The sequence below is a fragment of the Charadrius vociferus genome, unplaced genomic scaffold, assembly GCF_000708025.1.
Source record: "Charadrius vociferus isolate BGI_N301 unplaced genomic scaffold, ASM70802v2 scaffold2, whole genome shotgun sequence".
Lineage (NCBI taxonomy): Eukaryota > Metazoa > Chordata > Aves > Charadriiformes > Charadriidae > Charadrius > Charadrius vociferus.
This window is the reverse complement of record NW_009647595.1, coordinates 8,438,875-8,453,072: the sequence shown is the minus strand read 5'-3', so window position 1 is coordinate 8,453,072 and position 14,198 is coordinate 8,438,875. Positions and strand designations below refer to the sequence as shown.

Here is a 14,198-nt window from a genome sequence, read left to right as displayed (position 1 = left end):
AAGGAAAATCTCAAGAGAGTTCCTCTACGAAGATATCAGTACAGATAGGGAGAGGTAGGAAAGCCAGAGCTGCTAAAAGGGCTATAAACCTGTGGCTATGCTGGTGATGTGCCTGGGAAGAAGAAATTTCTATCCACTCACCCATAGAAAAATCAGTATTCAGCTTGTAGCACATCAACTTGCTGAATATGACTTTTCAGAGGTGTCTGGAGGACTTCAAATTCAGGAGGACACCACAGCTGAGCACATTCAACCCATCTGCTTTAGCAAAAAGACAAGTTTTCTCCATTTTGTTCACATAAGAGGAATGATTATCTGACAGCCATCAATTAAATAGCCATACAACACCAGAATGAAAACAGACACAGATGTGATGAAGGTTTTGTTCTGGTATTAAGGGCTAAAAAAGCCTTGGAATGTAGTTTGTCCAAAGCTGACGTCCAGTACACACTTTCTTATCTCATGCAATAAAGAGTCTCTTTACTGGGATCAATACATAGGTCTTCCAATGATGCCCTTGCCAGAGAATTTATTGATTGAATTTTAATTACTGTGAATTAAACTTAGAAGGTTTAGTTACTTTCTCCTCCACAAACACAACACCAGAAAGTGGGAGTTGCAAAGGAGAGAAGTGTTTTCACCAAAAACAAGAGGAAATCCTGTTCTTTTTGAATAAAGTGTTAAACCACAACAGGAAGTGAAATGTGTGGGGATGTGCAAAAGAAAAAGAAAAAAAAAAAAGAAAAAAAGAAAAAGGCTGCTCTGGACAGAGGCAAGAGGGGAATTTTGCTGTAAGGAGAGAAACCGGTGATGCTGAAGCGACACAACTGCAAGATTTGAAGGGTTAAAATGTCTGTTTACTGAGCCATTGAGTAGGAAACACACAGCTGTATCAACAGGAAAGTGGAATCTGGAGTCAGAAGTGCATTTTTTAACTCGTCATTTTCTTTCTCAAATCTACCAAGGAGATTAATAGCTGAGATTTAATACAAAAAAGAAGGACCTCAAGTGTGCAAGTTCTACAGTGCTGAAGTACAGGGAGGGGAGAGAGCAGGCTCCAGTGTGCTGGCAGCCGGACACTCTTATCAGCAATAGCATCCACTTTCCAGGCCACCATGAAGAAATCAAGCCTATTCAAGGTTCAAGGAAGTTTCACACGATGGGAATGTTCTGGCTTGAGGATGAGTGCCAGGTCCTAAGGTTGAGCTGAGCCAGAAGCAGCCAAATCGCTGTGGACCAAACCGCCCATGACTGTCCATCTCTCAGCATACACCCCCACATTTCCCCCGGTCTCCGTGCCGCTTGTCTCCACTCTCCACTACTCTTCTTGCCTGGATAACCCTATGAAGTTATGATTTTGATTTCCTATTTCTCCATTTCTTCAGCCAAGCTCACTGTCTCAGAGCAGCGTCCAAGTCTCTTTGGTTTCAATTTGGATTCAGACACAAAGTAGAGAAAAATAAAGAGAGATTAGAACACTGGTGTGGATCTGATCTCAGGTTCCTGACCCTACACAGAGCTCCTATTAGCTTTCCAAGAAAATAGTTGAATTCAGCATTTTAATTATAACACACAGGGGTTTTTCTCCCCCACTCCCCCGTTTCTGTTACAGAAACTGTTAGTGTACTGTGTAAGCCTGGGACAATGGTCATTGAAACCCCTCTCACTCATCAGAACAATTGAGAAAGGCAGGAATTGCATTTGGCTTTGTCAGAAGGTAAGCAAAAAACCCTGAGTTTTGTTACTTACATGGCATTTGGGGTACCCCTCTTACTCGGCCTCTTTTATTGGGAAATACAAAGCACAAACACACAAGGAAGCAAACTTTTTAGAGACACTGATGCAAAATGAGAAGGAGAAGCATTTTTTTTTCCCCAAATACACTCATTTTGTAAGTCAACAACTAATAATTTCAAGCCTGCTACCAACTGCACTGTGGTTGAGGGGAGTTTTGGGCTGATCCTTGTGAGACACAGGGTCTCACACCCCATATTCACAGAGCCCACAACCATTAACTCCCGAAACCAGAACAGAACAGATACTGCCTGCTTTTTTTTTAGTGGCTTTTCAGAAGAGGGTGCTTGGGTTTTACAATCATTCTGCTATGTTTTCGTCTTATTTTTCATCTTTAAGAGTGATTTAGATTCATATCCTTGGGTTTTTTTTCAGGTGTTTGCCCAATTCAGAGTAAATGTTGATCTACCATTTCATGCAGTAGATCTTAACGTCATCAGCTCATCCACATAGGTAGCAGTTTGGCAAAAAAAAATGAGTGAAAACTGTAGGGAGTGTACATCGCTTAAAACTTTAATAGCATTAAAGGGAAATAAGATGGCCACAAAAAAAAAAAAAAAAAGAGAGAGATTAAAAGACACAAAAAAGCACCGGGGCTTTACACAGGCAGAGGCTGAAAACCCAGGGCAAGTCCTAGGAGGCAGCAGGTACATTCATAACATTAAGATCATTCGGAATGACTACTATTCAAATACCTCGTATAGATTTATTCAACGTTAGTGAGAAGGGAAGAAAAGAATGGTTTTGTTCCAAAACAAAAAGGTTGCCATCCACAGATGCTCTGAAACCTTCTCTGCATCTCTGAATTTAAGAGAAGTTCCTTTTTAATAGTTTGACTACTTGACAGCATTCTTTAAAGAAAACCTTGAATTCAGATTCAAAATATTCACCTTGATGTTCTCTCACAGACATCAAGTTTCCTTACCTTGCCACGGACAATTTCTCTACATCTTGTCTGTGTCGGTCTGGATTTCCGTGGAGTGCCACATTTAAAATGCTACTGACCTGGCATGGGAAGGATCCTTCTTTTGGCTGCTAGCTCATGGCTAGGAACATAATACTTTCCCGTTCTGAAAATCAGCAGGGGGTGGCCCAGAATATTTGGTCTGCAAGTCTTGGATAAAGTTGGTTAAGCCCTTATGTAAGATGAGGTCCAATGCATTACAAGACAGTTTTGCTGTACACATTTGCCCACCTTCTGCTTTGGAGCCCCATATCAAGAGAAGGCCACCTCAGGTTGTGTGTGCACGGACACCTAGGTCAGTAGTCTAGGTTTAACTGCCTTGGCCAGCCCCACACTGTCACCTCAGGAAGCAGTGTGTCCTTGATGCTGATGGGGTCATAGAATGGTTGGAGTTGGAAGGGACCTTAAAGATCATGTAGTTCAAACCACCCTGCCATGGGCAGGGACACCTCCCACTAGACCAGGTTGCTCAAAGCCCCATCCAGCCTGGCCTTGAACACCTCCAGGGATGGGGCCTCCACAACTTCCCTGGGCAACCTGTTCCAGTGCCTCACCACGCTCAGAGTGAAAAATTTCTTCCTAATATCTAATCTGAATCTTTCAGTTTGAAGCCATTACTCCTCGTCCTACTACTACATGCGCTTGTAAAAAGTCCCTCTCCAGCTTTCTTGTAGGCACCCTTCAGATACTGGAAGGCCGCTATAAGGTCTCCCCGGAGCCTTCTCTTCTCCAGGCTGAACAACCCCAACTCTCTCAGCCTGTCTTCATAGGAGAAGTGCTCCAGCCCTCTGATCATCTTCATGGCCCTCCTCTGGACCCGCTCCAACAGGTCCATGTCCTTCTTCTGCTGAGGACTCCAAAGCTGGATGCAGTACTCCAGGTGGGGTCTCACCAGAGCAGAGTAGATAGTATAGGATAACAACACGGGGTTCTCTCACTTATGTTTTGGCTGCCCATAGTGGTAGCTGAGCAGATCATCAAGGATAAGGAGCCAGCATGATTGCAGGCAGAGACAGCCAAGGGGAGCCTTGAGAAAAGACCACCCATTTAAGTCTCCCATGTGAGGCTTAGAGATGGGTTGATCCAAATAATGTTTCTAAGGGGCATTTGCTTTTTTAACAAGAACCACTGCAGGGCAGCAGTCAGCAGAGCCATGGCTACAGACAGCATCTTGTCCCACATGCTGTCAAAAAGGAGGAGGGGGTGGTGATGAGTTCCTGAACAGGGGGAACAGGCTGTTCCTGAAGAGCTGGCCAAGAAAGAGCAAAAAAAGCAAACTCAGGCAATGGGAAGGAGGGGGCTCGAAAGAGGTCAGAAGCAGCTCTTAAGCCAGCCTGGGCTTTGCACAACAAACACTATTCCAGACATGCTTGAAACTCAGATCCTGTTTTAATACACGACAGAAAGCCCCAAAAAGCATCTGTACTTTCCCCCCTGCCCCGTCCCCAACAAAAGCTGACACATTGCAAATGGGGAAGGAAGAAAAAAGAGAGGCCAGTAGATTCGCCCTTGGCTTTTACAAGGCTTTGGGGACAAAACCATTGCTTTCGAATTAAATACAGTGGAAAGTACAAGCAGGGAAACTAGAACACATCCTGGCACAAATTCATGAAGAAAAAAGAAAAGGAGTGAAGTTATTAGAATAGGAAAATTATGTATTGTGCTGGAGAATGAACCCTCCTACCCTTGAAGTCAGTGGAAACAGAACTGAAATTCAGGGCTTTGGTAAAAAAGATGCCAGAGGATGAGCCTAAAATAACCGGTGCAAGCAGTAAATGTGAAGGCTGATACACTCGGAGGTATCAGCTCTCCGGATGGGAATGCACACACAGCACTTGCACGAGCAAGCAGAGCATGTCACGGTCTGCTTCTAGGAAGGATTGCTCATGGTGGGAAGCAGCACATTTCGTGAGGAGGAAATTATTGAATAACCCTGTTTTAATCTGGGGCCCAAGAGATAAAGCGACTGTCCCAAAGGCAGACAGGATGTCTGTGGCAGAGCCAAAAATAGCAGTTAGATTTCTTGTTCCTACACTGTAACCATACCATGATCCCTCCTCCTACACACAGCTAATAAACTAAGTTGTTTAGTTCTTACTGGATGCAAGAAAGAAATCGTTCCACTGAGCCAACTCTCAGATGCTGTCAGTTCAGCAAAGTCAATTGCTTAGTGTTTTTTATCTTTCAATCATCACATGCACCTGACGCCTGCAAAAGGGCAAGACTCTGTCACCTCTCCAACACTTTCAAATCCAGCAGATAAGTGGTGATCAGCAGTTTATAACTTGAAGCATCCGTGCAAAGTGATGCAATCAGTCCTTCACACATGATTCACTTTCGCTTGCATGCAGTTATGCTACCTGCTGGAGCCCAGGTCTAAACCAGCCCGGTGATAAAATTCCCGTTTCTGATCCAGAGATCTGCTGGCACCATGGATGGCATAAAATAAAATAAAATAAAATAAAATAAAATAAAATAAAATAAAATAAAATAAAATAAAATAAAGCCAAAACCCCCTCGTTTGGGCCAGGGTATTGCTGCAGCTTCACCACAACACATAACATAAAGAGTCCTGCACCCTGGCACTGAAGTGCTTTGGCAGGTCACAAGGAGAAATGTGCTTAGACTTCACGCCCATCAGCACCCACATGCCCCCCCAAAACCGCATCATGTAAATGCTACCACTTCCCCACCCTACACAACCCCAAACTGGAAAGTGGCACCATCTCAGTCCTTCAACAGTTAATGCTACTGCTTTCATATGTGAAGGAGGACACCAGCTATGCGTTTTGTCTCCAGGAGGATTAAGAGGAATTTCTAATTATATGGCTGCTGACATTTTTGCTTGTCTCTGAATAACCGGTGTTGGCTGCCTGTAGCCCACAGCAAGCCAAGCAGGAGCGGGAGCTGTGCGCAGAGCGCAGGTTCGGGCTCCGAAATCCCCGACACGCGAGGGCAGTGTTGGTGCGCAAATGACAAGGCTGTGGTGCTCCCCAGCAGCCCTGCACAGCACCCTGCTTCTTCTGAGCATCCCCCAGGGCCAAGACTGCTCCACAGAAACGATTTGTGCCGGAAAAACCACATTTGGGAAGCGTACGGGGAGGGAGGTGTTAAGCCAAAATATTTATATCCGCACAGCTCCCACTGTAGAGGCAGTTTTTCTAAGAAAGCTTCCCCTGTATGTTACAGGGTGAACAGTAAAACCAGGATCAATACCTTTACGGTCATATAGTCCCACGGGAATGAGACAAATGGAATTCTTTAATTATTCCCATATAAAATGGTACAATATCAAAGATGCAGTGTTTTTAAAGGGATCTTAACTTTGCTGCCATAATATCCATTTCTGCCTCTAATCAAATACTCCAGCCTCCCAGATGACACTCTAGAAAGCATTTTAATATTGTAGGGAGGTGGGACCCATGCGAAGGACCCATTGCATCACTTTGCATGGATGCATCGAGTTAACAGTCAAAAATATGGCACAAACATCTCCTCAAGTGCAAACAGACTGCCCATATGATACATATGGAAAAACTGACACAAACAAAAAAAATATGGGGGGAGTATATGCATATGTGTATTATATATATGTATATGTAAATCACACAGATTTTAGCATATCATCTAAAAGAAGCAGAAGCATCATATCTATCTGAGCCTGAAACCAGACACATAATGCATCATTCCACCACAAACTCAGGAGCTCACCCACACCTGGGCAGCTTTGGTGGGCGAAGAATTCACCAGCCTGCATTAACACAATCACACCACCTCTTTGGGGAACCCCAGTGCGCTTAGGAAGCTTGATACAGGTTTTGATGCAAAAGCAGGAAAAGTAAGTCAAGTGACCTCCAGAAATCCACTACCTCATAGATGTCAGCTTGCAGCTTCTCTGACCCCTTTGCCATGCTCATGGAGAGCTGTGCCTCATAGAAATGTTCTATTGGATGTAATTTTAAAAACGTACACTTAGCACTCTAGTAAAGCAGTAAAAATTAATAGTGAATGATCTCCATAAATGAACTGCAGTGTTAAATAGCGGGGATGTCATTATATATTTAACTACAGTAACTGCAATACCTAAGGTCAAATGTGGAAGAAAAAAAAAGAAAGAAGCCAACTGAATTTGCCCTCATTCTCTTACATCAACGTATATCAGCCCACACACAGATGCTGTGGGTATGACCTCGTCCTCCAAGAACAAGATCCAGCAGGAAATATTGCCGGCAGTGCGTATAAATAAATCACCTGTTGAATGGCCAAAGTAGTTAATGGAACCTGGATATTTTCCTAATTAATTTTCCACCCTTTTTTTCTCATAAAAATGTAACCAAAGAGTTTTATAGCGTAATCCACTTGCAGATTCTCAGCACTGGCTGCAGTTTTTGTGGTTTGGTCCTTCCTTGCTAAACAGCTAAAATGACCCAGCTGTAACTCTAAACCCAGGGAATCGGTAGCCTGCGGGCAGCCAAGTACATGTGCCAACCATTCGGAGGAGCGCTTAATTCCTCCCATATGGATTTCGATGCCTCTGCCTTCCTATCAGCCCAGATACAGAAAGTTCCCTTTGTCACCGCATATATAAACTGGTGATCATAAATGGGAGCTAGAGCCTGCTCGGTCATCATACGCATCTGTGAATATATTGCTGGACTTCAGAAACCAGAAAGGATGATCCACAAGTTCAAAAAAACACAGAGGCAGAGTGACCTGTTACACCACAAATGCGAGAACACCAAGGATACCATTAATTCAGTGTGGTGGTGACAACAGCACAAGTGTTTAGAGCACCATCAGGAGATGCTTTAAGATAGTGATGGCACTTTCTGGGGAAGTTACCAGTCTCTCTGAGGAGCCCTGGTACATTAGTTGCTTAGTGCAAGAAGGCTGACCCCTTCGTGGAGCAAAACAAGTTCACCAGAATCACTTGTTCAAGTGATAGGTGTTGTCCCCCAAAGGCATCAAACTGTGTTTCAGCAAAGCCATACTCCCTTCTTCTCTCTATAATCTTCCTTTCACAGGTCAAGCATACATATATGGAGATGAGGAAACTTCAGCAGGCGAAAACTCATCTTGCTACTCAAAAAGCTTCAGTAAGAGAACACCAAAAAGGAAAGCAGAATAGGATTCTGGAAAGCTGGTAGAGCATCGAAAGGAATAGAAACTTTTAACCCACTCAGAAATTAAAGTTTGAGTTGCAGTCATAAATTCTAGAAAGTGGAAAGTGTAACTGTTTACATGCAGCTAAAAAACTGCTACCTTCTAATAAAAAAAATAAAAATATCTCTGCATCATCCAGAGCAATATTGGCCAAAGTTGTTAAGTCCACGTGGGTTGCACTGTTACTGGTGGCATGTAGCAAGTTTTGTGTTAAGTATTGTACAGAATTACAAAGTTGCTTACTACTACTGACTTTACTGTGTTCTTTCCATTATATACAGATAATACATATAATATTTCTATGTTTCTAAATCTAATGTAGCTACTGACTCAGTCAAGCTAGACATTTGCATGCTAGAGATGTAATAATAAACCCAGTGCTTCATATACACCAGGAAGTCTTTCACTGGAGATGATTTCAGTATGCAAGGAAGTGAAACAACGGGTTTACCTTAAGCTAGATAGGAGTTTGTTTCAGCTGTAAAAGAAGGTATAAAAGCAGCCAAAGCATTACAGGTATTGTGAGTTCTGTTCTTCTGAGTGTCAACGAAGTGCTGGACCAAGTGAACTTGCTATAGATTCATTGAATCATAGGATAGTTTGGGTTGGAAGGAATCTTTAAAGGCCATCTAGTCCAACACCCCTGCAATAAGCAGAGACATCTTCAACTAGATCAGGTTGCTAGAACCCCATCCAACCTGACCTTGAATGTTTCCTGGGATGGAGAATCTACCACCTCTCTGGGCAACCTGTGCCAGTGTTTTACCACCCTCGTTGTAAATAAGTTGAACGAGGGCTATGCTGCTCCATCACTAAGCATGAGATTTTTTCTTATAACTCCTGAATCTGCAACGCAAGCTCTTAGGAGAAGGTCCTTTTGAAAGGGCTGGAATTGTTTTGTGACAACAAAGACCTAACTACACACATGTCCAGCAACATCAGGATCCAGGTGACTCACAGTCCTCCACGGATGATGCATGAGCCCACAATTATTTCTGCAAATGCCTCTCAGGTTTCTGTTTGGCCTTATTGCACTTCATCCTGGAGTTCATGAAACTTGGCCTTCCAATTTGCTCATCTCTCATTTGCTTTATAGGTTAAGTAGAATGACAGACCCAGACTAATAAAACAGAAGAACAACGTGGGAGCCATTGAGAAAGAGGAACACAGAGATGACCACACAGTCCTGGAATGCATTACCAACCCAAGTATTAGAAATTCATTATTCAAGTTGTGCTGCAAAGCTTAGCTTAAGTGTTATCTTCTTCCACAGCTGTTTCAGCCTAGGGGCTCTCCTTTCCTTCCCCATCCCCAAGAAGAATTACTTGCAGAGCAGAGCCAGCTGTTGGCACCCACAGAGGTAAAAACATCTTTTTTCCCTTCTACTTTCCCACACCTAGCCCAGATGCAAGGATTACAAGTCAAAGCCCAGCAGCAGTCTATTAGAAGGCACAAGGGATTAAGAGGACTCCAGAAGCTTCACCCAGGATGCCAGAATAAGCATGAGCCAAGAGGGAAACACGTAAGGTTTCAGTATGGATTCAATAAATAACAGGTACTAGTGGAGGCACCTTCCAAAGCTGGGAGACCACCAGGGTGCAGGAGAACACGTGATCCTCACCTACAGCTAGGAAACGCAGAGCAGCACTGGAGCACATCTGCACAGAGCTTCTAAAGCAGCGAAGTCAGAGTCCCTTGACCCAGGAACACATCTGTATGAGCCTTGTGATCCCCCTGCCAACATGCAGACCCTGGGTGGGACAAAACTTGGAAGATGAAGTGATGGGGAAATTGGGTGCTGTAAGCCCAGTCCAAGACACTGGGTCTGAATTCTCACTGCACATCACAACACAGAAAGAAAGAAAATGGGTAGACTTTGTTTGGGCCCATCACCACCATCTGACAGCTGTCGGTCAAAGTTTGTATTTAATAGAAATAGCAAACTATACTTTTAACATGAGCGTCCAAATAATGAGGATGGTTGAGCTATATTATAAGAAAGTAAAGTGGGAATCAGGGGGACCATCTTAATCCAGGGCATCTACCTGCACCTCCTGAAAGAGTGAAATCTGAAAAGTGTGAGGAAACCTTGCCCTGCTTTCTGGTCCACAACATGAGATGCTGTCAGGCTGGATACTCAAATGTATCTTCAGCTGAAGCTGTGGGCGTTCAGCTTTTGCCAGGCCGCAGCTGCCAATGTTCACATACATGATACTATTTCTTCTAGTTTAAAACAGCTTCATTTCCACTCGTGCATGAGAGCCAGGGCTGTCCAGACAGGAATGCTCAGGACCCCGCTGGGACACTGAGGCCATCCAAAAAGAGCAGTTCTCAGTAAGCTGAGCACTGGGAAGATGCTAAAGCAACTCTTAACATCCCGACGTGGGAGCCCAGGGCTGCTGAAGAAATAAGTCAAATGTCCCCCGTAGGTATGGAGGACTTCTGAAATTTTTGACCAGTGCCTTTTTCGAGCACCTAGGGAAGGCAGGAGAAGCTAAACACGCGCAACTCTTTCAAAGGACAAACACTCAGCATAATCATCTAAATCGTATGCTTTCACTGAAACCCACAGCTATCATTTTTCACTAATGCCTTTCCCTGGAGAAGGTTCCCTGGAAGGACTGCTGCAGTGAGAAATGGGGACAGGACCTGCCCCATCCCCACCTCTGTCCTGGTTAACACTGGCAAAGAGAGTGTTGCACACTGGCAGCTGATGGCTACCAAAGTGTGTACGTGTGTGTTTAGAGGGCATTTTTGCTTCATCAGAAACAGAACTGGTTCTGGACCTCTGATCCACCTGAAGTGAAGGATTCAGTGCTTCCTTCAGGATGTTGCAAGTGGATTTGTGAGGGGGGACTGCCAAATAAATGATCAGCTTTGGGAAAGCCCCACGTACGATGCAGCCATACCTGCAAGGATGATGTCTACCAGCTTCGAGCCACAAGATACTCATTTGCATAGCTGAATCTTCAGCTGCTGTAACCAGAGTAATTTTAATTGACATTTACCATTGATGGAACTGCAGGATATGAGCCCCTCTAAAGACAAATGTACTGACCCTGTCTCTGCTAACCAGATGCTGCCAAGCAACAGAGAATGGTGGGAACTCTAGAGGGACCTATGCATGTTGCAAGCCTGTAGCCTTCTGTTACAAAGCACTCAATAGACAAACCTCAGCTCACCTCCACTGGAGAGCCACAGGATTTTTGCAGACAAGAATAAAGGTCTCTGGAACCTTTAGCATTAGACTATATATGAGCTTCTGGCAAAGTAAATAGATAAATAAACAAATCAATCCATAGCCTTTCCTTTTTTTTTTTTTTTTCTCTCCTTTTTTTTTGGTTCAAGTTTGGTCAGAATGTGGTTTTGCCTGGAGCAGCCCAAAGAAATGTAATCATTTTTTCCTGCCACCAAATCCAAACATTTTACAAATGAAATTCTTGGCCTCACATCTGTGCCAATAAATCTTATAAAAAGGAGAAGGGAAAACTGCACATTATGGTTCTCAAACCACTTTCCACACAGCCTGAGGCAGCCCTGAACTTGGGTCATTATCAGTGACTATCTGGTGAAATCAACGCTCATAAAGGAGATGGTGCCTATGTAAAACTGTCTTCAACCATCCCTCTGTTTCTCCCTTCCACTAAAGCCAAAAGCCTGGTGTTTGTGTGCTGTGACTGCACATCAAATAAAATGTCAATACCGGCCTACTAGCTGATGCTATTTGCTTTTTGACCTGTTGCTTACAAGCAACATGAAAGGAAGAGTCTGCAGGTTTGCGTTCACCTCTTATCTACACACCACCCATTCCTCCACTTCAAATGTTTTGGAAACCTCCAATGCTGTTCTTCTTCCTATATAATCTCCTTTACTGATTTTCTACAAAGTGCAGAATTGCTTTTCTAATCATCTCCTTGGGTTGGAACATCTTGTCCTATTTGAACAAGGGGTCTAATATCTGCTGAGCCATCAGGACTAGAGGCTGGAGGTCCTGGCTCTGTTTCATCAATGTGCAGCACTTAAAAGGGACAACACATCCAGCCTTAAAGTCCTTACTGCAGAAATGACTCAGTCCCTCAGGAATCTCAGCCTAGTTGATGGTACTTGGGCTCTGCCCTTATACCTATGAAAAAAAAGATATTTTAAGAAATATTTGAAAATTTAAGCCTGAAATTCCAACTATGCTTGGCTATTTTTCTTTTTGCAAACCCATTACCTGTGCAGTTATGCCCCAATACAAATCCTTGTTGATAAAAATGTTTAGGAGCTCAGTAACTGCCTGTAGCTTAATACAGTACTGGTGGACAAAGGATGCTCCTGCAGAACCTGATAGCTGCCTTCTGAAATGTGCTTTGAGACCTGCCTGACCTTCCCATACTAGCTACCCTGCCTTTCTCCCTGAAACAAGTATATGTATTCCACCTATATTCCAGATAGTCAACCCTCCTCTTTCTCAGTGGAACATCTTTTTCTGTCCATATTTCTTCATATATGTGAAGAGTGACACGTCCCTGGGGAGACCATAAGGCTTCGCCTGTGCAGTGACCTCCTTGATCCTACCACTCCATGGGTGCCTCTGCAGTGTTGGAAAGATCTTTATTACTGTTTTGATGATGCCATCAAAGACGCAATACAAGAGATAAGGAGGTGGGGCGGTATCGGAGCTTTGTCAGTACTCATCTGTTATGACCCGCGTGACTTAGCTAAGATACCTTTCACGAGCAGGGTGGCCATGCCAGTTAAATATTCACAATATCCCACACCAATTGCAAGATCCCTTGCTCTTTCAGACATCCTCCCCTTAAGGAGACAAAACTAAGCCTGCTCTTCGCCCAAAAGTCCTTTAAGTATCACATAGACTAATGCTGCCTCCCAGTTGCTCTCCCCAGCACCTCTCATCGCTCCATGCTATACACTATACACTCTTTTCATCCCTGTTTCCCCACTCCCTAATGTACAACAGACAGAAATCTGCCCTTCATCAGCCTACCGACCCCCCATCCCATCCCAGTTCAGGTATGGAGAAGACCCAGAGAAAGCCAGTTCATTACTGGGGAGAAATCATCCCTACTCAGTGGTTTCTAACCACAACCTTCTAAGGTCCAACTCCATGCCCCTGGGATGCTCCAGAGAGACACAGCTTCACCTTTTCCATTCAACGGAGAGCTCCAACTGAAAAAAATGAGACACGGGACTCTTTTTAGGCTATTTTTAAGACTCTTTCAAACTCTTTTTTAGATACTCTTTAGACCAAACATGCTCCCAGCAATATTTGCATTGCACTTACTCACTCCCACAGCAGGCACATGTGTCTGCATGCACTCACACATACTTTCATGCTACATTGGTGTTTTTTTCCAAATTTCTTTGATATCAAGAGAACCCAGGACAACCACTCTAAAATTTACAAGGCTCCGCAGATCTCCTCTAAGAAGACTGGTGGGGGGTGGGGGTGGTTGCCCTTTCCTCTGTGTGACTTTTTACTTGCTCAACAAAAATCCACCGAGGTAAGAATCAACGTGCCTCAGACTGCCTAAGAGGTGCATTTTGTTTGTTTGTTGTTAGTTTTGTGTTTTGTTTTGTGTCATTTTTTTTTTCTAGAAGAAACACCATTATCAGTCCATCTCTGCATTCAGGCAGGACTTATCGCTTTGCCATCTGCTTTCACCCAGGTGCGTCTGGTGTACCACACCACGCGTGCTACTTTGTTGCTTTAACACCCCGCTTTATCTCGCTACACACAAGCCAACCCCTGATGCCAGCAGCCCTGCAAAGCAAAATCCCCCCCCTGTGCAAAGCAGCTGATGTTACCCCCCCTCGCTCCGAGCAGAAGCGATGCTCAGACACAGCTTCACACGTGGCTGGCTCAGGGAATGCCCCAGCCCAAGCGGGTCCCAACGATCCACCCAGGATCCACACTTTCGGGATTCCCAGGGCTCCCCGAGCCCCGAGTCCAGAGTTGCCTCCGGGGATGGGGATGAAGAGGAGGGACAGCGCTCAGTCGCTCTCCCGCTGGGGACAGGCGCTCCCCTCACCCACTGTCCCCCCTGCCGGGATGGTCACCTTCCTAAACACCGCTCTCCTCACCCTCCTCTCTGCCCCGGGGGTTTTACACGATCCGCCAGCACCCACCGGGAAAGGAAAAACAAAACGCACCTTCTGGACGGAGCGCCTCTCCCAGACAGGTTTTTTTTCAAAGAGGAGGGGAAGGAAAGCAGCTGCTGCCTGCCTGCACCGGGCAGCTTCAGAGATCGGGAGAGGGGGAAACAAAACCCTC

The 14,198-nt window shown here is 44.6% G+C and overlaps 1 protein-coding gene across 1 annotated transcript in view; it reads right to left on the bottom strand.

The window, feature by feature from the left end:
• Positions 1-14,198, bottom strand: part of WISP1 (WNT1 inducible signaling pathway protein 1) — a 36,537-nt gene that overhangs the window by 21,228 nt on the left and 1,111 nt on the right. The window lies entirely within an intron of this gene.